The 22,953-nt window shown below is 38.9% G+C and overlaps 1 protein-coding gene across 2 annotated transcripts in view; it reads right to left on the bottom strand.

The window, feature by feature from the left end:
* The window catches only part of LOC139140164 (uncharacterized), a 61,271-nt gene extending 49,124 nt beyond the window's left edge, over nt 1-12,147 (bottom strand). Inside the window, exon 1 of one of the 2 annotated variants that reach the window (XM_070709225.1) lies at nt 12,009-12,147. The gene's annotated coding sequence lies outside the window, so the exon portion shown is untranslated. The remainder of the gene's footprint in view (nt 1-12,008) is intronic. The other variant, XM_070709226.1, reaches the window with a different exon arrangement.
* Nucleotides 12,148-22,953: the final 10,806 nt, after the last annotated feature.

Below are 22,953 nucleotides of genomic sequence, written 5' to 3'. Positions count from 1 at the left end.
CAAACGAATGCACATTTTGCCTTTTGAAAATTTCAATTTAAAGGCAGGGGGAGCCTATAAATACCCCCTATCTCCCTGGGGATTCATAATCCAACATGAGTGGCACATGGTAACAACGTCAACGAATGCTCCCGAAAATCTGGATCTTTCAACAACCATTGTGTAAATTAAAGCACTGTTCCAACATATTACGTTTTGTGAATACTTGTGGCATCACCCTGTAGGCGAAATTCTCTCTTTTTTTCCATTTTAAGTTGATTTTTTATGCCAAAACTGCTTCGATGCTGTGTTCGAAGCGTCCAACAAACAATAGATGAAAGCATTCAAACAGCTGCCAATCACGAGGGGACGCGCAAAGGTGCAAACGATCAAACATTTGTTGTGTACATCGGATCGATTACGATGTCAACAATGAATAAACGATTCTTACTACTGAACGAAAAAACTTGACCAACGGTTACTGAACACGCGCCTCAATGAATTCAGACACAAACGGACTACTTCATGGTTTCAAGCAGATTGCCTCTCCCTTTTTGTTCGTTGATCTGTGTACCTGTAGGCCTATGAATGGATGATGTGTGCGTTGACCTGCAGTACGATATTTTACGATAGATCGCTTTTGGAAGTATGTTGTGGCCTAGCCCTGCGTACGATGACGTGTATTCCCGGCGCTATACGGCCTCCCACCACAGCTCTGCTGATTACCATGGACAAAACCGGCAACATGCGGATCTAATTTGGACGGAGCACGAAAAACTACTTTCTAACTGTTTTCGGCCGAAATCAACTCGATTCCGATCTACATGTATGCAGCCTACCCAAACCTCTCAACCGCTCACAGACTGCGAAAAAAAAAGCTCTCGTGACGTCCAAAACCGTTGTTTGCTCGCGATGCACGGTCAATGGCTCATGCCGCGTGAGTGGACGGGCACTGGATACGTTCATGCCACGATTACATGTATACAGGTGCCCATGAGCTTCATTATTTCCTGTCGGGTCGGGGCGATGAAACTAAATCGTAATTGATTCATCTCTGTCGGATTTGACCAAAAAGAGACACTTGAAATAGATTATAGCATCAAATGTTGACCGTTCAGACTGAAACATGATAAAAGGTCTGAGATCGCCGTGATCGGTGATGTCGTTCTTCTCTCTACGTTTTTCTGAGCTAGTTTCTTACTAAATTGTTCGAGTATTAGCTGACGTTTTTTTGAAAACTTTATCAACTTTTCTTTCCCAACCAGGGCACAACATTACCTTTTTTACTTTCATGGTAACCTAGGATGAATTAAATCGCAGATTAATAGACTCTTATGTTCTTCCTCGATTGTCTGTGACTGATTTTGCTATCCCAATATCGATATTGCGTTCGCACTCGGGTGTCTTGAAACTTACGTCATTCACTGAAATAGTTTTCGGACAAACTCAAGAAATTCGACAACTACTAACGAATAGTCGGCAAAATTTACAGAGACAAGCAATAATAATTATGGTCATTTTACCGTCTTTAGATAAGCGGACTCGTTTGACGGAAACATATAACGATCTGAGTTCCCATATTTTTACCCTACCGTGCGAGTGTAGTATTAAAATGAGTGAGATCATAATCTTACGCTGTTCCGAGAGGTCTGGAGATTTTTTATAATATACAATAAACTGACCTTATCAAAGTTACTCTGTTTTACATTGCTTTGATATTGATTTTTTTCCCGTACGTTTTGACTGTTGATTTGAAGTCTTTTGATTCTCCATTGGCAGCAGCACATGTACGGTTACAACCGCCATGTGATGACCAGAGTGTGATTGTAAAGTTGTCGGGAAGTTGTTCAGAAGAAAAATCATTTTGTATTTAGAGGCTTCAGTTCGGGATTTTTCAAGATAAACAAATCATTATACATTTCCTACGTCTTTGAAACGGGGATTACGGTAATGTGATGAATGAAATGGTCCAGTGACCGTGATAAAATAAACACAGATGCAAAACCATTGCGAGGAAGATAGTAAGAAATTCACATTGCAATATTTGCTGTCGTATTTCTCAGCAGGAATAATAAGTTTTTACACGTTGTGTATAAGAACAGCAAGCAGGTGTTCGGCGGTCAATTGCTTCTATTATAATGATCTTGATCGCAGCTATTTGGCGAGAAGACAGCGGGTACTTATAATCTCGCAAAATTATTGATATCATGTCTTTGTGTTGAAAATTTTCGATCGGAGGCAGCTCAAATCAACAGCCGTGATATATTCGGAATCGTGTTCTCACTGGACACCGAACTACCTGCTATCAACAGTACGTTATGTACCATCGGCGGTAACACATTGGTCGTAATCTTGTCTAATTCTGCCCCGCCGTTTGTACCGTCCAGAAATTTCAAAGCTAGATTTTTTCACCCTGACATATAATACAGCGACCTTGCACACTAATGATCATTCCACTGTTTCTGTTAGGGTTTGTTGGTTTTTTAATTTGCTCCGTGGCCCGGTAAGATTTTTTCAATACGATACACAGTTTGAAATTTTTTCAAGGTAAATTTAGTATATTCCCAGTTTGTGGGGTAAAGTTTTCTGGAGTGAAAGTTTGAGTTGGTGCTGATAGAGTAGACGTCGAGCCCGGCACAGTTGACTGGGACCCGGTCGGTTTGGGGTGGTTTAGTCCAGAAACCTGCAGCAGAGTTCTGTATGATCATGTAGCTGACCGTTCGGCATTTGGGTGAATTTTTGGTCAAAGTAATGCAGTAACAATGTACGCCAGATTCTTTGTGTTGTTTTTGTCGCAACCGTCATACGCGTATACGGACGGTTTTCGATTAAAAACGGTAGTAATATCCAGTGCTCGTAGATGCGTGCAAAATTTATTCAGTGACTGTTTACGCAGCAGTCGTAAATACGACTAGGATTTACCACCACGTAACAACTGTAAACACCGCATCAACAGTCCATACGAAAATTTTGTGCTGAATCGAGGGAGATAACAATTGCGGTAGAAAAGGTCAGTCCATCATCCGTCAAAGTTGTTGATCGGAAAAATCTTCACTGAGCGCCAACTACATGAGTGGCTGTTATAGTACACGTAGTTCTGTGGGCTTTCCACTGTCCCTTGTTACGAGCTATGTTCAAAGTGAGTCAAGCTACGAATATTTTCATGTACTGAGTTACAGACATCGGTGAAGTACCGGGTACATTGATTTTGTTCAAAACCACTGCCTGTTTGTTCCTCGTGTTGTTTTTTGTGTCCCTAACGTCGACTAGCTCTATGTGCGTACAAACATAGCAGTCAGGATTAAGATTTCCTGGATAAATAGATTTATTCCGCCTCTGACGCAGAGATACACACTGTTTTACATGTACCACTCCTAGGCCCTGGGATCGATTTCCATACCTTAAGCCATGCAAGGTCAGGTTGGGGACTGCAGTCTGGTGAAACATTCACATACAGCTACAAGGCAGACAACTACATACTAACTGCGTATTTTCGAGATTGAGAAATTCCAACTCGTATGAAAGGAAATTGCTCTATCAAAGTTCAACAACTGCCTGGAACGCCTCGACACTTTGATTTGCAAGAATATACTTTCAGAAACGTGGAGAAGTGCGATAAGTTTAAAAGTCTCTAATGCTGAAATTTTTACGATCTTCCAGATTTCGGAAGCGAAGATATCAGATCTTCGGACGCCGCCAGAGCCGTAACAATGTCACATCACTGGTGACGAAAGTGCGTTTCGTTGTAATGGAAAGAGCTGAAAATACACCCAATGATTACGCAGACTGGTTTCGGAGAGAGAAAAAATACGCATTTCACAAATGTCAAACGATCACAGCGAAATATGATATTAATGCCCGGTAAGTAGCCATTACGTAACAGAAAATTACGGTCTTGCATATTTAGATATTCCCAATTCCCGAGGGTATAAAATTCTGCATGGGCACTGATGGCAGAAAAAAAGATGGTATCGTTCCCAAGGATCACCATGTGAACAAAAGTCTGACAGTGCTGACGGCCTGGTGGCTATATTGCTTTCGTTTCCGAAAAGCGGAGAAAGCATGAAATTTTGAAACATAGCACATCGTTGAAGCATCACTGTTTCACTGACATGCCAAGACTTGAAGGTCAAACGCGTTTGTTTTTTTCCATTTAGTTCTGTTGTTTAATTTGGATATGAATTGATGTGAGTTTCGTCGAAATGTTTACATAACCAGACTCATGACTGAAATAAATTCAATTTCATAATCAACTCGTGACTGGAGGGTTTACACAGTGGGAAGTTCGGCGTTGCCTCATTTAATTGATGTGCAGGAAATTTTGTTTGCAGTGAACATCATCAACCTTCAGGTAGCGCATCGTGTTCACGTCTTATTGGAGACTAACATATAGATTTGGAGTCTCTTTCCGCAATGACCGTGACCCATGAAAATAATTACGCGCCGTGAAACATTTAACCAATTCCTTGGCGTATTCGCATTGTTAATGTTTACGATGCGAACAAAATATGGTAGCATTGGGATTTACACATTACCCTTAAATATATGGATACAGGTGTCGACCATTTTTTTTTCGTATTTTCAATGCTGAGGATTACGACAGGCCAATGGTTTGACTGAATCATTAAAACAAGAATCATTTCTACCACGAAATGGTTACAATGGCTAGTACATTCTGATTTTTCCTCGCTCCGTGACGTTTTTCCGTACCATGCCACTGAGTAACCTGCCTTCCCGTCACGCTCCACGCTATCATTTATTTCATACCCATCATGCATTGCCTTGTAATGGATTTTTCCAACTGATATTCTTGCCGGATTCAGCGAAGCGTGGACTATCAATTTCCTCCGAAAACCGCACTGTCGCCTTTTGAACCTCCATGATATCCATTTAAACAAGATTTATGAGTTAAAATATGCAATTCCTCTAAAATCTTCGAAGGAAATTCATTAAAAAATGCTCATTGAGCAATTGAAGAGGTTTAGGCCCTACCTCATAGGTAGTACTTTTAAGGAGTTCTCGCCTGTCCGAAGTACGTCAATTAAGCAAACGTCGGATCCTATAAGCGGGGCTTACGCATTTTGATACACCAAATTCTAGTGTTGCTAACATATTGCGTTTGTGTGTTTCGAGAAAACTTACTTACATAAAGACCGTGCTGATTGCCAACCGGTCGCCTTTAGCGACATAAATAACTCTGATGGGACAACAATTATATCACTCAATTATGTAATAATCATTCAAATATGGCTACTAACCCAAGATGCAATACCTACACCCAATATGTTATATCACATATTAGGTCAACTGATACCCAAAAGGGATTATAAATAAAGTGATTGATTATTTAATGGTAGCTGACAGGAAATATGACAAAATATGACATCAATGATATCACGTCCAATCAATTTCCCTTCTAATATTTCAGCTCCCTAGGAAAACATGAAAGTGATTTGTGGCCTTGTTTTGCTAGTCTGGTTCGACGAATGTTAACCTCACCTGCGCAGTGCGATCCGCGAAAATCCATGGGGACAAGGAATTTAGCACGGTTCCGCCAGAACAATATAGGTTTGAGCGAACTTTCGAGGTGGAACGTTGATTACAAAGCCGTTGCCTGTACTCTTAAGCGGTGCCTCGGAGAAAACCTCGGAAGGCGGTCGATATCACTGATAACAATCGTTAACATCGGTGCTAACCACTCGCTGCACGTGCATCTATGTCACCAAAGGGCTTTAGCTTCAGCGTTTGTTTAGACGCATATTTCTCAGCCGAGTCACTATTGACAACGTGCTATTTCAAAAAGTTTCCTGGCCCGAATGGTGAAAATGGATCTCAGGTCATGGCTACGCTAGGTGGTCGGATTGTCTCGTATTCAAATGTGCATTCCGGAAGTAAACCACGGTTTGAAAAATCGGTTTTCTATCATTTAGAATGTTTTTACCTCTTTCGTTTTCAACCTCCTTGGGAGAGCGATTTTACAGCTCGTCCATGCAATAGAAAAAAACAAAAAGAAGTTTTGTTTATCAACAAATATCGAAGGCGCTCCATTCATTAATTATTTCGGCTGATGGCGATACCATGATATCCACGTGATACCTACAAAAATTAACACACCTTGTAGCGTGTCTCACGTTGCCAAAGCGTGTTAAAGCAAGGATCTTCAGACTAAAGATTGCGCAATCTCGGTAAAACTTTAGTGAGAACGACCCAGAATGGCACACTCCGTGGTGTGATCTAACTATAATCTAAAGGATCTACAGATTCCTTGAAGTGACCGAAAAGTTTCCGTAAGATTTGTAGTTCTGAGCTGGAAGTGAAGAAAAGTGATAAAAGAAGAGAGAGAGAGAGAGAGAGAGAGAGAGAGAGAGAGAGAGAGAGAGAGAGAGAGAGAGAGAGAGAGACTAGTACATTCTTCAACTACAACGGTGTTATCTTCTAATTAAAAGATCTCTTTGGTACTCATGACCTACAATCTACAATATGCTTGCTTCAGTCGTTGAGAGCATTGCCATCCCAATGATGGGTAACTCGAGCCCTTGACCCAACGGTACCTGACTGTTTTCCCCGGGAGTATGCGTGTCACGTATTCCACACACGATTGAGCAATTACCGAAGGTGAAACTGTGCCAAGGTAGGTAGATCACGCGAGTTCTGCACGGCACTGACGATAAACACGAAAGACTTGATAGTTTTGTCTGCTTTTTTTTCGACCAACAATTATAATTTGGAAGCTGCAATTGATTACCGTACATGAGCACGATCACTCGCGCATTTTCTTTATTGACGCTCTTACTTTTGGATCAATAAAATTATAAATAAAAACCTAGATATTTGTCTGTTGATGTGATGTATCGGCAACGCCAGGTTGAGACAAACAAATCGGTGTCCTGGGCTTCGGAACAAACGGGTCCAGTGATGTTTGGGAATTCATACTCGGTTGGTAATGCAACGGTAACAATAAGAAGTTGGAATGCATGTTTATAAACCTCTTTCAAACCAGGTGTGACTTCCTGCTGAATCCACGAGACATATCAATTGTACGGCACGAGGAAAGCATATAACATCCATTTGGGTCAGCAAGACAAACGTGATGATATATCACCCTATCGGGGCTCAATCTCACACTTTCAGATTCTTGCTAGCGTCTACATCGCACAGTTTAGGATAACACGTAAGCATTCGTCTCTTTAATAAGATCGGTCAAAAAATACGCAATTTGTTTAAAGTACGCGACGTGTAGTTTGTCCTCTTACAGTCGTGGCTTTTTGTGCATCACGCAAGCAGGCAGAGCAGCCGGCACAACACAGCGGGCCATAAATTTCTGAATCAGACTTGTTTTTTCAATACAGAAACTGTCCGTCACGTGACACTATCCACTAGGGAGAAAATTATACATTTGTTGTCGGCTGACTTCTGACACAGAGATCGCGAATTTAAATAAAACTCGTTCTAAAAGCAATGTAATAGCAAGTACGTTTCTCCTGCACATATGGCGATACTAGTATATGGCAATATTCCAGCATGTGATGATGAGATGCTTGGTATTGTGTTGAGGTTAAAATGGTGCACGGTGTATCTGTGTATATACATACATACACGTATACGTAAGTGAGAACGTACGTACATACATACATACATACATACATACATACATTATATATATATATATATATATATATATATATATATATATATATATATATATATATATATATATATGTACATATATACATACATACATAAATTATATATATATATATATATATATATATATATATATATATATATATATATATATATATATATATATATATATATATATATATTATATATAATCTCCCAGTATTTCGAAGAGTGTGAGTCATCGAAGACGAGGGTTTCCCCCAACATAGCGGCAGTACCCTCCGAGCCGGTAGGCGAGGAGGATACAGCTATGTTGGGGAAACCCGAGTCTTCGATGACGTCACATGAGTGAGAAATACTGGGAGATTATATATTTATCACATGCATAGACCCACTTTTTTTATTTTCACTTTCCCGCGCGATGTAATTTGGACCTTTATTATGTCGGCGTGGCGGATGAAGTGGTACGGCTCCAGCTGATTCCGTTCACATTCGGACGCACGTTCCTCTCGATGCGTCAGAGTAGTCTCTCGCTGTCGGATTTTCCGCGCAAAACTTGAATGGATATAGCCGTTATCAGCGAGGACAAGGGAAAGGAGGACGATATAGTATCTTCAGATGTATTATTTTGTTTGAAGGTAAAGTAATAATGTAAATAATGCATCGAAATTTAACCTTGTCTTGCTGTTCATAGCGGTGCTTACACGTTGTTTACACTGTACGATTCGAACGAACACGCTGTGCAATGCTGCAGTCGTCATTTTTACTGCTGTCAGTTCCTGACTTCGGTCATAATATATGAATAAAACCACAATTGAACTGTATCACATCGTTCTTGTTGGTCATTTATGCAACCACACTGTACCTAGGAAAGTTATATTGCTCGAAACTGGCGAGGACTGGAGGAGTACGATGCCGTATGAAGATCGTACGTTCGCATATTCTCAACGCCTTGGACGTTGTTTGAAATTGAGAGGAAAAGTGTATCATCGTTCGTTGTAATTATGAATGAAACTAAAATCATAAACAATCACAGTAAACAAAGCGCAAAAAGAAACTTTTAACATTTGGCATGTAATGTTCATTCGATCTCGATTTTACTGGTGTCTTATGAAAACACTTCATTGTGGCCGCGGCTCCTATCGAGCTGTCGACGAAGTGGCACAAGCTTCTGAAAACCGCGTTTGCCGTACGTTACTGCAGTAAACATTCTCGCTTTATTACAGCCTACCGCAGAAGTTCAACAGCAATACAACACTTTGCTGATGCTAAAAAATTAACCCGTCACCTGACAGGATGAGATTTTGATTTTGATACATCATATTCTTAATATATATGTTGGATTCTTGTTCGGTGATAAATTGGTCGATTTTGAGCGATGTTCGTGACGAGATAGTTCAGTACTGTAGTAGCAAACGTAGTTTTTTTAGGGAGCAGACGACAGTGAACGCTCTCGTTTTCCCCAGTAGAAAAAAAAACAGACAAACTTTCACAATCGCTACCAAAAGCCTTGACGTTTTCGCTATTTATTACCTTTACCGCATTTTTCAGTAAACACCTTTGTGCCCACTCAATTTTCATCTGCACGAGAATGCTTACAAACAGTTTCAGTAGAAAAAAAGTGCCGACCCCGTATACCCCTACTTCTGACGTCAGAAGTAGGGGTATACGGAAATCCTGTAAACCGTATACCTATAGTGTGATGTCACACTATAGGGATAACTGGGTCTATGTATGTGATAAATATATATATATATATATATATATATATATATATAATATATATATATATATATATATATATATATATATAATCCGATTGGAACTAAATTGGGATAATTGGATGGTGAAGTAACGTATGTTTGATCTGCAAATGTAAGCTCATCTGCATTTCTTTTTAAGTTACACACTTGATTTTATGAGTAATTTGTAATATTGCAACATTCAGCTATATGGCACGTAACACTTCTGAGAAATTTGAAAAATATGAAGATCCAAATATCCCAAATTAGTTCCAATCGCGTAATATATATATATATATATATATATATATATATATATATATATATATATATATATATTTACAAAATGTATATACATATATATAATGTGTATATATAATGTGTATATACATATATATATATATATATATATATATATATATATATATATACATATATATATATATTCTTCCTCCTTGAGCATTGCCGTAGATGCTATAACACAACAGCTGTGCTGCAAATATAAAACACTGCCACGATTGTGTTAAAATTTATTGCAATCATTTAAATGTTCGTAAACTGATGCGTCATTGGTTTTTTTAGGGAAAACTAGCTTGGTTGGCATTTAAAAATTATGAAGCAGCATAGTACAGGGCAAACTGTTTGACAGCTAGAGACACTATCTGTTCAAGCATTTAAAAGGGGTTCTGCGTGTGTGACAATCAATCCGTCACACCGTTGAACTGCCATTTGTCGGTAATCTAAGACCTTGACGATATGAAAACGTTTATCGACCCTTAAATGACCTTCAGCAAACACATGTCAGTGACGATTAAATGCGCCAAACGCGGAGTCAATTAATACAATACGAGATGCTTAGTCATTTGCATAAATTGATTGGCGCGAAATGATAATTTATTTATTCAGTAAAAACAATCTCAGCAATTCCTGAAACGTTATTGTTAATGATTCCGCCGTTCCCATGAGGCATCGTACGTGACGTCATCGCCAACGCGCGCACGTGAAGATGTAATGTTATGTGCCAACTGTCAATTTTGCCACTGGTCAATTTGAGGCCGAAAGTAAACACTGTCATATTTTCCAATATTGTTAATTTGATAACATCGGTATTTAAGTGACGGACGTAATAACAAAATGTCCAATCACCCTCGGGCCTTACCAGAAAAAAATGATTTATTTTTCGACGAGCGCTATAATTTGAAGACCCTGACATTAGCGCTAAATATGCCATCGTAATTTCGTACCTGTGATTCGTTTGGGGACTGTTTAAAACCCATTTGTGATGTCGACACATTAAAATGAGAATTGCGATAACATTGAACCAAATCGTTTCGATATATTTTCAATCGATTTAGTTACTGCAACATTTTGTGCGAGTGTGCGATTTAGTGTTTTGTGTTTTCCCCCAGAAAAAAATTAATCTAACAGAACTGCGATGGTAAAGCTTGATGCTGTGTACGTTTTGAATACCAGCCATGACACTTGCAGGTGTGATCGAAGAGCTTACATCTTGGCTGTAGTCCGCCATGTTGCTAGAATTTCACATTTTTGAATCTTCTCTTGAAAATTCTCATAAGCCGTACAAAATGGCGGTATTTAATCGCGCGTATGCACAGACCGGTCATCCTTAGGTAGCCAGGATGGGTATCCATAAACGCAACGGACCGACTCCAGTTATCTCGTCTTCATACTGTACCCATGGTAATTATTTGAATAGGAGTGATGATGTTGGATTTAACGAAATATCATCATCAAAGTTGATAGAAATTTGTCATCTCGATGCTTGAAATACCTGGATTGTAATTTTCCACAGAAAGAGGGGGTTCGTCTAGCTTGTCGCTGTTGCTTGCTGTTCTCTGCGGTGCGCCCATAAATCAGTAGACGCGATCAGAAACAAGTCAGCCAGATTCTCGATTCAATTCACCGGTTCGGATGAATGATGTAGCTTAGCTCCATGGTCAGATGATTGAAGACATTTTACACTTATCGACTGACAGACACAGCTGCCCGCTATTTCAGGTACGGGCTGACCTTAATATTGCAGAGCCAATACAAAACAAATGTTCCTACATCGATAAAAAGTGCTATCGATTTAAACCGCTGCAGGCCTACAGGCCAAGCTACCAACATTTACACAGCGATGATGGAATAATAGCTATTTGAGATACGCTAGAAAACGCTTTCCAGCAATGCATATACACTTGAAATTTGGTTTTTCAACACACAGGTATTCGTCACCCCGAAAGTATTGCTGAGAGTTCGGCAGTCAGCGCTTTGCATTTAAATACCTTGAATGTCTTTTTGTTTTTTGCGTGCATCAAGCATAGGCCTAATTATAATAACAAATATGGCGACCGGCTCGCTCAGAACCGACCGCGTAGCAATATACGCGTTCGCATCGAATCCGCAAAACCCCCAACAAGATGTTGTAGTGTAGCTTCGCTGTTCGTGTCGGTGCAGACCCGCCGCAACATGTACACGTACGGCATATATCATGTATTCCGCATCGACTCCACGATAGCGACGGCGACTGTTGCAGTACGCGTTCTGTGCAACGCTCAATAGTGCCTGGATAGTATGTCCGCTCAATCGAACCCTGTACAACGACGGGAAAAAATAATCGACGCGAATGTTAGACTCAAATATCACAGAACACAAACTTACCAGACAGTTGAGCTGATATTCGGAGCCTCGAACAGCTATCTGATCTCTGGGTCGCTAATCGTTCGACAGCGAGTCTCTCGCTCTCGGTTGTGTGCGGTCGGGGAAGCTCCGTCTTCTCACGCAGACAGCCACATGAAACACGCATGCCCAGAGCTGGCCTATCCCAAACAATCATTTCTCGTTAAAAACAGCCTGCAAACCGGTCTCACATTCTCATTCCAAAAGAAGAAATGCGCTCCACTCTAATACAGAATCCGATTAAAATTAGCATTGCTGAGGCCTATTTCCAAACTTAGTGAATACGAGAGCGATGAGTAGCGTAAACATGCATTAGCGTTAACTACCGTAGCGACAAAATTGAATTTTTGGGAGGACGCGTGGTTATGATAACTGAATCGGATATGTTACCGTTTAAATTTTGGACGCATTTTCTCTAGCTGCTAATAACCATCAGTAAATGGGTTATTCACTTTGATTAATAACCATATCGGTATCTGTCATATTTGATATCGCATTTTTAAAGTTATTTATGCTTTCCGTCATTGATGACGTCTCTCCAGAGACTGAGAATTCTCTACGAAGCCATCGGGTGGATCGTGTCACGGTACAAAATGCCAAGAACCGAGGATTCAATAATGATGTCATTCATGAATATGACAAATTCAAATCGATAAATGTGACGCTGTCCCACATTTCCCGCTAAAACAATACAGTGCCGTCTCCATGGAAACCTTCTTGACATTGCTGCCAGCAACACCGGTGACACAAGTGTAGCTAACGAACTCAAAACACCAATTGACGCACGGGGCTCATGTTTCCTTGTTTCACATAGGTACGGAGGGGCCATGGTAAAGTGCAAACACGCAAACAATTACATCACTGGAATTTATAGCTCGCTATTACTCAATATTACTGCCACGGCACGCGAAGTCATTGTTTGCCTCGCCTCGGTCCTTATGACCCTGTAGGATATTACTCTCCGTGTATGTTTCATTGAACCCAAACACTTTCGTACGAAACGGAACCCTGCTTACCACTGTGCTAAACGTATCACGAACATTTGGCAGTTTTAACGACTGGAACAATCAAAGTTCCTGTAATAATTGTAATGTCATAGAAACATCTTTCGATCCATGCACTTATCTATAGTTTATTTATTAATTTAATAGTTATATATTTATTTTTCTATTTATATCGACAGTTAGTAAGTCAGTTATTGTCCATTTTACGTTACAAGTGTATTGTGTAACTCCGTGTCATGTAACTTGTTTTGCTTTGTATTGTCTTGTCTTGAAATGTCCTAACATTGCGTTCTCTTCTTTTTTTTCAATCTGGCCAACTTGACCAAATTACCAGACCTGTGAGAGCGCCTAATCACTAGGCTTGGCAAGATTTTTCTCTGTGATTATGATTAGTCTTCGTGACCAGAGTTTTGTTCGTCATTTGATTTCCTTAATGTCAAGTTAAACCTTAAGATGTGTATATACGTATGTATGTATGTATGTATGTATGTATGTATGTATGTATGTATGTATGTATGTATGTATGTATGTATGTATGTATGTATGTATGTATGTATGTATGTATGTATGTATGTATGTATGTATGTATGTATGTATGTATGTATGTATGTATGTATGCATGCATGCATGCATGTATGTATGTATGTATGTATGTATGTATGTATGTATGTATTATGTATGTATGTTGCATGTATGAATGTATGTATTCAAAACATCAAAGGCTCGTAATTTATAGTGCAATCAGTTATTTCAACAATTAACTGGTAATTTTAAAGAGATAAGTACTTTCCCCTGTTTTATGGCTTTACCCAGAGAGCATTGTCTTGTCTGATTCTGTACGTCACCCATTGCTGTATTGTTTCCTTTTGTCTTCAACTTGTCAACTTGTCAATTATCTTTGTTTGCAACATTTATTATTTCGTTTGTTCGTCTTTGTAGGGAGTCGGTTGTAATTACATTTTTGTCGGTGTTACAATATTCAGAAAAGTTACAAATTGTGAATGCTGAAAAATCTTTACTGTTAAACAAACGATCTTCTTAGTCGGTCTCAAAGTGTGCTCACCAAAGAAAATATTATTTATCGAATTCCATAGAATAATAGTACAAAGGTACGTCCCAACCCTATAAAAGGCCTAAGTGAAAAAGTAGTCTGATGGTTGTAATATGCTTGAAACAATATATGTATATATATATATATATATATATATGTGTGTATATATATATATATATATATATATATATATATATATATATATATATATATATATATATATATGTGTGTGTGTGTGTGTGTGTGTGTGTGTGTAGGTGTGTGTATGTGTGTGTCCACCGTTTTTCTTTCATTGTGCCATTGCTGTTGTTTTTTTCTTCTCTTTAATGTTTAAAGACCTTGATGAATGTCCGTCTCTCCGAGTTATGTATTGTTCAATTTCGAAACGTAGGTTACTTCATGCGAAATTCAAAATACATTTCTTTCTGTATTTAGACTATTGTTTAAGTTGTGTTTTTTGGGTTTTTTGGCTATGGCTTGTTTTGTTTTGTTTTGTTTTAGGGCATTGATCTCATTGCTTTTGAGTCTGTGCTTTTCCTCTCGGGGGTAGTTTCAAACGACAATATCTTAGACTCAGAGAATCCGACGCTAAGGTGTAGACTTACGAGACCTAACGAGACCTTAGATACCTAACGACACCGCACGAGACTTTGCATGCATGCACATATATATGTGCCTGAGGGTGGTTGATCAATTGGAAATTCGTGCGCTCTTTAAACGATTAGCACGAACTGGACCTATTTTTGGATAATTGAACGTCGATGAAAGTTGACAGAAACCTACATGTTTAGCTTTACGTGTTTTTCATTGCATCAAATCTAAATTGGTGAGTATATGTCAATTGTATTTTTTTTTACTGCCACAACTGTTTTGTTAGAAAATGAAGCATGACCATTCACCTCAAACAATTGTAAAAAAAGACAAAATGCAGTTCCTTATAACTACCGAACATTAAAAAGGTAAGGGTTGGTCTGGTCCGAGGGGCAGAGGCTTGTCGGTCAAGAAGACAGTAGGAAACACTTGCTAATCTATTTTGAGTTTCGCCTTCACGGTCAAAATTTGACTAAACAAAGGTAAAATACTAGAAAATATTGCTCCATGGGTACATATAACATTGACTAACGTACATTCACCCTGAAAACGTATACCAAATATTCCAAACATGATATAGATGGTCGAGTGTTGGGAACATTTTTCATTCAAATTAAAATTGGATGATTTTATGAACATACGATCAAAGATGGGGAACCAGTGAGCCGTGTGCATAACAAAACAAATGTTGTATGCAAACGCCGACATGAAAAAACCTTACTCAATTTGTACTCTCATCATAAATGACATGTTTTATATATTTTTCATGTCTAGCCAAATTTACAACTTAAAGGAGAAAGCCAGAGAAATCCGTCAATTTGTCATCGTTTCTAGGTGATAGAAAGTCACGTGCACTTTACTGCGCGTGCGCACAGTATTATATTGAAGGGCTATCCTGGAGGAACTGAGGTACACTGGGCTCACACTTAGAAGAAAAAAACATTTCTGCCATAAGATAGAATGGCCACACCGTCATTTAGGAGCGTAAGTGTCTCGGGATATCCCTAACTTACTTTGAGCAGTGACTACTTTTACAAGGAGTGGAATACGAAAGAGGAATGTCTTCTGTGTGATTTGCCCCCCTGTGCGCCGTGATGTCTGACGCGGTTACGGGGACCGATTTAGTATGGAAACAGGTGAAAAAGGAAAGAGGACAGATTTCATGATGGTTGACAAAGTTGAGGGTTTTTTCACATTAACAAACGGTTGCCTTGACAACGACATTCAGTGGTAAGGTCGACGCACTTTGCATTCTATGTTCCTCCGAAGGCGACTCCACGCTTCTTTCGGATAAGTCGACATGGAATATAATCAGCCCATCTGATTGGAAAACTGTGCAAGCGATTCAGAGAGAGAGAGAGAGAGAGAGAGAGAGAGAGAGAGAGAGAGAGTTTGTTTTTAACACTAAACATTGGCCGATCCCGCGATTAACATGACCAAGGTTAAGACTTATTCAAGAAATTATATACACAGAGGAAAAGACAACCATTTATTTTTCTTGGGAAGACGAAAATCCCACGCTGAAATTTTGTAACCCTTGGATCTCAAATTACAACACATAGTTTAAAGTGGCTTTATATTTTTTCTGATCATAGATTGTGATTATATGCACATCAAATAAACCTCCTACCGCTTTTCAATCATCACTCTTGAGCATATTTATGTCAAAAAATTTGTCAGGTGAGATCTTGGTCTGTTCTGGAATGCCAATAAATGTCACAGACAGAGAAGGAGACACACTCTAATGGACCTTTATGTGAAACAGAATTAAAGGGACAAAGTCGGCCATTTTTCATGAATTTTGTTTGATGCAAGATACTAGTTATATTGTTTGACTTGTTGAAAGATACTGAATAAATGGGTGACCATGCATATATTTGACCCCGGTTTTAGACACATTAAATGAAACAGTCGCGAAAATGAATGAATGGTCATGACCATTAATTCATTTTCGCCATGGTTTCATGTATCGTGTCTAAAATCGTGGTCGAATATATGCATGGTCACCTATTTATTCAGTAGCTTTCATCATGTCAAACAATATAAGTAGTATCTTGCATCAAACAAAATTCATGAAAAATGGCCGACTTTTTCCCTTTAAGGTAGAACGTGCCTCTGGGATAGATATTCGAGCTCTCAAATTTCTACAATTCTTTTCTGATCTACCACATGTACATGGGGGCTCATTGTAAAGCTCTCGGAGAAAAGAAAACTTTTACCGTATTAGGTTTTCGAAAATCCAAAAATTGAATTTCCCCCATAGAGTTAACACAGGAGCGGCCATTTTGAATTTCAAATGTCGCAAAATGTTGGGTAACATGTTTCGCTAGTTCCAAACTTTGCACGGTGACCTCTGATTTTTATCGTTGATTTGGTAAGAGAATGGTTGAAAGTTTCACTTAGGAAAGTTTGAGCAAAAGCTTAAGTCTTTCACTTTCGAGGCACATACTAACCATATGACAATCATACACAGACCTAAGCAAAATGAACATTGATATTATTTCGAAGGAAAATGTTTGCATTCCAGAAGATGTGGTGGATTTTTACCAGATTCTCCACATCTTTACATATACGATATGACGGCCGAACATGATTTCCAATAAAGTACATATCGGCTCACAATTACCTCATGAGAGGAAATGCCAAGAGGGTTTGACCGGTTCAGAAGGGCTTGACACCGCGATTTCTGCGTAGTGAAGCTTCATTACGTATTCATGGTGACCCCTGGCCAGCTGTCAATAACTTTGGGGGGGGGGGGCTTTTGTCTTTTGGCCTGCTTTGCATATGACGTCGTTGGACACGACCTGCCAATCACCCAGGTAGTCAATTAAACTATTAATTGACTGTTTACCGACCCAATTAACACTATCCAGCAGTATCAGTCATATTTTAATCGCGTGGCCCGGGTGGGCACAACGTAGGAACGCGTGTATTTCTATGTGTACGTTTCACTTGTGGTGTTGTTTGTACCATCGTGCGTTTGAAGTCCTTGTTTCACCTACAGTATTACCTTCAAGGTGACAGGCTTACTATTAAAGTTCAGTATCATGGCACCGAGTTCTGCCCACGGTGAAAACCACCTGTTTTGCCTACTAATTACTGCCCGTCGCTGCCCGTCCTGAATGTAGCCTATCTATAGCTACAGTAATTAGTCAATATATAATACCCGCGCCTTATACTTTTTATATAAACCACAGTCCCTCTATCCACGAGGGACTGTGTATAAACTTATACAATCATAGTCCGAGCCGTATAATTGTTGACTTTCGATCCGATATACAGGCTGATCGTTGAATCGCGCCGGCGCATCCATGTTTACTTGCCCCATAAACTTACTACTCTGCGAAGGGTGGGTAGATGGAATTCTTGGGCCAAAATTGAACACCGGGGCGAATCCATGTGAATCCATGTGAAAACATAAATCATCTATCAGTTTTGATATATACTCCTAAATTGTAAGTTTGATCAAAATCGAGACCACATTCAAGGGCTATGCAGACTGTCCGTTTACGCACACACAGTGACAAGAAGGCGGCAAACACCTACTCACCAAGCACATCGAATCGGCGAAAAGAAGCATAAAAAAGCTAGGCTCATCGCCAAAACAAACGCGCCAAGCGCTAACAAAAACCCATACCAAGCGGCCCTTTTCAGGGCCAACAAATACTCCAAAAAGAGAACTACCAAAACAACCATAAAATGACATAGAACACACAAACACTTCACTGTAAAAATAGCGGACGCTAGACGCGTCTTTACGCGTTCAAAATGTACATGTCGGTGTTCAAATTTGAACGGTTAGTGTTCATATTGTTAACACCAGTGTTCATATTATTAACAATGATATTCTAAACCTGAACACGTAGTGTTAACAACTATCTCCTTCAAGTGTTCAAAAACTCAGCATCACAGAAATTTTACAATACTGTGAAACAATTAACAATCTTTTGTGTTTTTTACTTTACAATGGCTATATTAACTTTACTACTGCCTCGCTGTCCGGCATACGTACACGGATTTCGGTGTAACGAATTTCACAATAAGTGGAAAATATTTCCGGTCTACAATTGCTGAAAGCATGTTTTTTCTAAAAAAGGAAGTATGAAAAATAATTTTACACGTTTATTTCGGGTTGAAATTTTGAAATTTTGAAAAGAAAATAAAAAAAACACCATGAACGTTTTAATTTTAACATCGGCGTGCAAGAGGCGTGCTACTTCTTAACACTTGGTGTTCAAGTTTGGTGTCTTTTCCTATCCCATGATGCATCAAAACGGAAGTTGCGACATTTTTCTTGTAAGCGCACGCTGAAGTCGTGATCGTGCGAAAGCAAGACCAGAAAGGGTAAGTTTTCTCTCCAAAATATTAAAAGGTATTGGATTTTGAAGCATCTGTATTATTATCCTTCGAAATTAATTGTATTGTACTTTGAAAAGCTTAACTACGTGAAGAAACCTTTATTTCTTTCAGTGGCTGGTGGACCATACACTAGCTGTGAATACGCAGCAGTGTTTTGGGCCATGGGGTATCGATCGCACTCGGGTCAAGAGTCATCACTGGAGCGATGACCCTTGACCCGAGCGCGATCGATATGCCACATTACCGCTGCGTAATCACAGCTAACACATGTCTTTTAGTAACCACAATCGCATGTAAATTTAAAACTTTAGTTAAACATCGAAGAATATTGTTTTAGCATATGAGAGTTGGCTTTGCTTTTACTTTTCATCAGTTGATGACACGAAGAAGCCAATGTTTTGTAACATTGACGAAAAGAGGCACTGTATACAAAAGTCACCCCTTTTCCTTGACCTAATAAGGCCACCTTGTCTTTCATTTGAAGTCTCATGTCGCCATATCATCTATTGTTGCATTATTTTCAGGATGTGAAAAGTTGGATGACCGTGAAATCGAAGAGTTATTACAGAAGCTATTGGTACAGAAATTGAAGAATATGAGTGTACAGATAGCTGTCTGGAAACAAGCTTGAGAACCTCAGTTCATCTCTGATGTAGATTTGAACTTTCGAGGGTTAGTAACTGAATTGATAAGTTTCTGTATTTTTGTTCTGAATTTATCTGAGCCATGTCCAGAACGCTATGATTAACTAAATGTTACTGGAGAATAAGCTTTCAAATACTTGTAGTCGCCCTTATCAGATGCAATGGTGGAATGAAGAATTAAAGCAGAAAGCCACAGAAAATTGTGAAAAATGTACACTCTAAATTTCGGAATTTTCTGAAATTTCCACAGTTTTTCTGTCGCTTTCTGCTTCTAATCTTCATTGCACCCTGGCATCTGATGAAGGAGACTTCACGTCTTTGAAGGCTTATGCAAGTAACATTTAGTTGATCATAGCCTGCTACCAAATCTTTGATTATTTTATATTTTAGATCAAGACGTCTTTTGTTCTCGGTTTGTTACTGATTTTAGCTTTGCTGTTAAGGACGCAGACCGTATATCATAGGTGAATGTGTGGCATCATCCTCAAATGTTTACATCCCCAAGCGTTTTCTTCAAAACGGCCAGTACGATTCATTTAATATTTGGAGTACAGGTTTCCGGGATTTTCCTAATCATATATGTACAAGTTATGATGAAATACACAAAATTGTATTTTGAGACATTAAAGACATTTCAGACATTTTTAAGAAATAAGGAATTATCAAAATGTGATATATTCAAGTAAGCCAAATTTTTAGCTTTTTCAAACAGATGTTTTCGTACGTTTTTGCAAGTATGAACATATAACGTAATCCACAATAAGTAAAACCTGTTTTGTCACTACTTTGTTCATATTGTTTGAAAACGATCTACAGTGTTTATGGGGATTTTCTTTTGTTTATGTTTTGATAGGAAGGTGTTAATTAGCGTTGGTGTTTTCCTCTGACAAACTTTACAAAGTGGCCATATGGCCACTTTGTAAAGTTTGTCAGAGGAAAACACCAACGGTGTTTATGTGCCCAATTGACACTAAATAATTGTATTTTACTAAAGGAATTTTGTGTATTTTAAATAAAATAATTTTACTGAATATAAGTGGTCTGTTTTGTTATTTCCAGGCTTGAACACCCCATGAACGCCCGAAATTAAAGGTGTTCAACAAGTGCATATCATGTGTTCTAACCTTTAACACACTTATCGTTGAACGGCGTCCATGCGTTCAAAAAGTGTTACAGCCCTTTGAACGCGTAATTGCGTTCAATTTTTTGAACGCATTTCATGTGCAACGTATGTTCAGATATGGAACACATGGTGTTCAATATAATGTCTGATGAACACGAAGTGTTCAAAATCTGCACACGTGTGTTAAAAAATTGAACATTGGTTGAACACGTAGTGTTAAATTTCTGAACGTCTAGACGCGTTCAAAAAGTGTTACAAAAAGGCGTTTAATTGGTGTTCTATCCTTTAACACTTAACTTTACAGTGTTAAAAGAAATAACAAAAATCGTTCACATAACAAACAACTGAAACACAACATTAAATACAAAATAAACAATCACCGTAACAACGTAACAGAAAAAATGGCCGTGGAAATAAATCAGCTATTTCCAAAGAAAAACCGACAACAACATGAAATTCAACAACAAGCTATCATCGCTCAAACTATGAAACTCAGAAAAATAGTACTAGGCAAAAGCCTTAAAATTTATTCGGACACCAACAAAACAAAACAGAATAAAACCACCCCAGGATTTCAACAAATAAAGTCGTAAAATGTGACTACGCTACATCGTGAGACACAAACAATCGCAACACTAATTCAAAGAAAAGTCAAATTGGACTCCACGAACAACAAAAAACAAAAACTTGAAAGCTATCTGAAGCTGCTAAAGTCGCACTTCTAGAGATACCCTTTCAAACAAGGAAACAAAACATGTCGCGTGCCAAAAGAATCGGGATAAACCAGCTTGCAAACAATAGACAAATTTCGGGAAAAAAACCTTCGACAAGGGTCGGGTTTTCGTCATTGTCAACACAAACGATTACGTACTCGAACGCGGAAGGCAATTACGCAACGCTCAGTATTATACACAACAAGCCAGAACAAACAGTAAACAAAGTAAACGAACTAATCAAAATGTACGAGAACAAGCACATCAACCAGGATACTTGTAAGTATCTTGATCCAATAAACATAAAATCCGTACCCCACAGTGGTACTTATTGCCTAAAAATTCACAAACCTCCGCAAAAATCTAAAAGACACACCAGTCAAAACAAAATTTACCGAAGTAAAGAAACATAGAACAAACAAACCGAACCACCAAACTGACTCACAACGTGACCAAAAATTAATATACTTGCCTCGCTAATAGAAGAGCAAGACCACTAAAATGCATTGAAATAAATTTTCACAAACACAAACTAAGGAAAGAATCTACACTGCGACTGATGAGAAACCACACTCGGGTTTAGCAAACGCAAGCGTCAAAGGGCGACTCTATCAAGTTTTGTAACAACATAGGTCCGGCTGCGTCTCGCCATAAGCTTTCCCCACACAAACAAAACATTACCGTACACACTAATCCAAACTTCTCTACAAATATCCAAAGCGAAACAAACATTTCATTAACACAAACAACCGGATAAGAATGTAAGAACACATTTTTGAAACGAATCAAACACAAACTCGACACAAAAACGTTTAGGATAGTTAGGTGGGGAGCCTTTTTCACATTTTTTACATCTCGCTATACCGTCTATTATTCTAAAAATAAAGTCATCTGCCACTTTTTCTGTATACCGGTTTGGCAAAACTCGTCTCTTAAATCGAAAGTCGGGCGATTTCATGGTTCTTTGGGGCACTTGAGTGTACGTCGAGCTTAAGGAATGTGGTTACATTCGCGATGTTTTATTCGAAATTATTTATTTCTTCAAGGGCAAATGCACATAATTTATGCTGTTGGAAATACTGGCCGCTCATAAACAAGACAATAAACTCAATATATGTGCATCTTTACTTTTATTGTCAAAGTACCACCGACACCCACAAAAAACCAAATGGTTCAGTCCAGGTATTTGCAACTCTGCCATCCGACTGGTCAACAGGAAATCAACCATAGGTGTCTTTTGGCACGCGTATACGCCAGTCACCTAGGCGACGGTAATCTGCACCACTTATCACCATCGGGAAGGTACTCCTCCCCTATACCACTGGCGATCCCACCCTCAAGGCACTGCGTCATTCGACCAAGCATTGTTATTGTAATTTCCTGCATAAAATTAACACCGAGGTTAACCGGTCAAATCCTCTTGCCGGAGAATCGCGATCATC

This window comes from Ptychodera flava, chromosome 9 (genome assembly GCF_041260155.1).
Source record: "Ptychodera flava strain L36383 chromosome 9, AS_Pfla_20210202, whole genome shotgun sequence".
Taxonomy (NCBI): Eukaryota; Metazoa; Hemichordata; class Enteropneusta; family Ptychoderidae; genus Ptychodera; species Ptychodera flava.
Note: the sequence above shows the minus strand (reverse complement) of the source record. Positions and strands in the feature narration are given on the sequence as shown.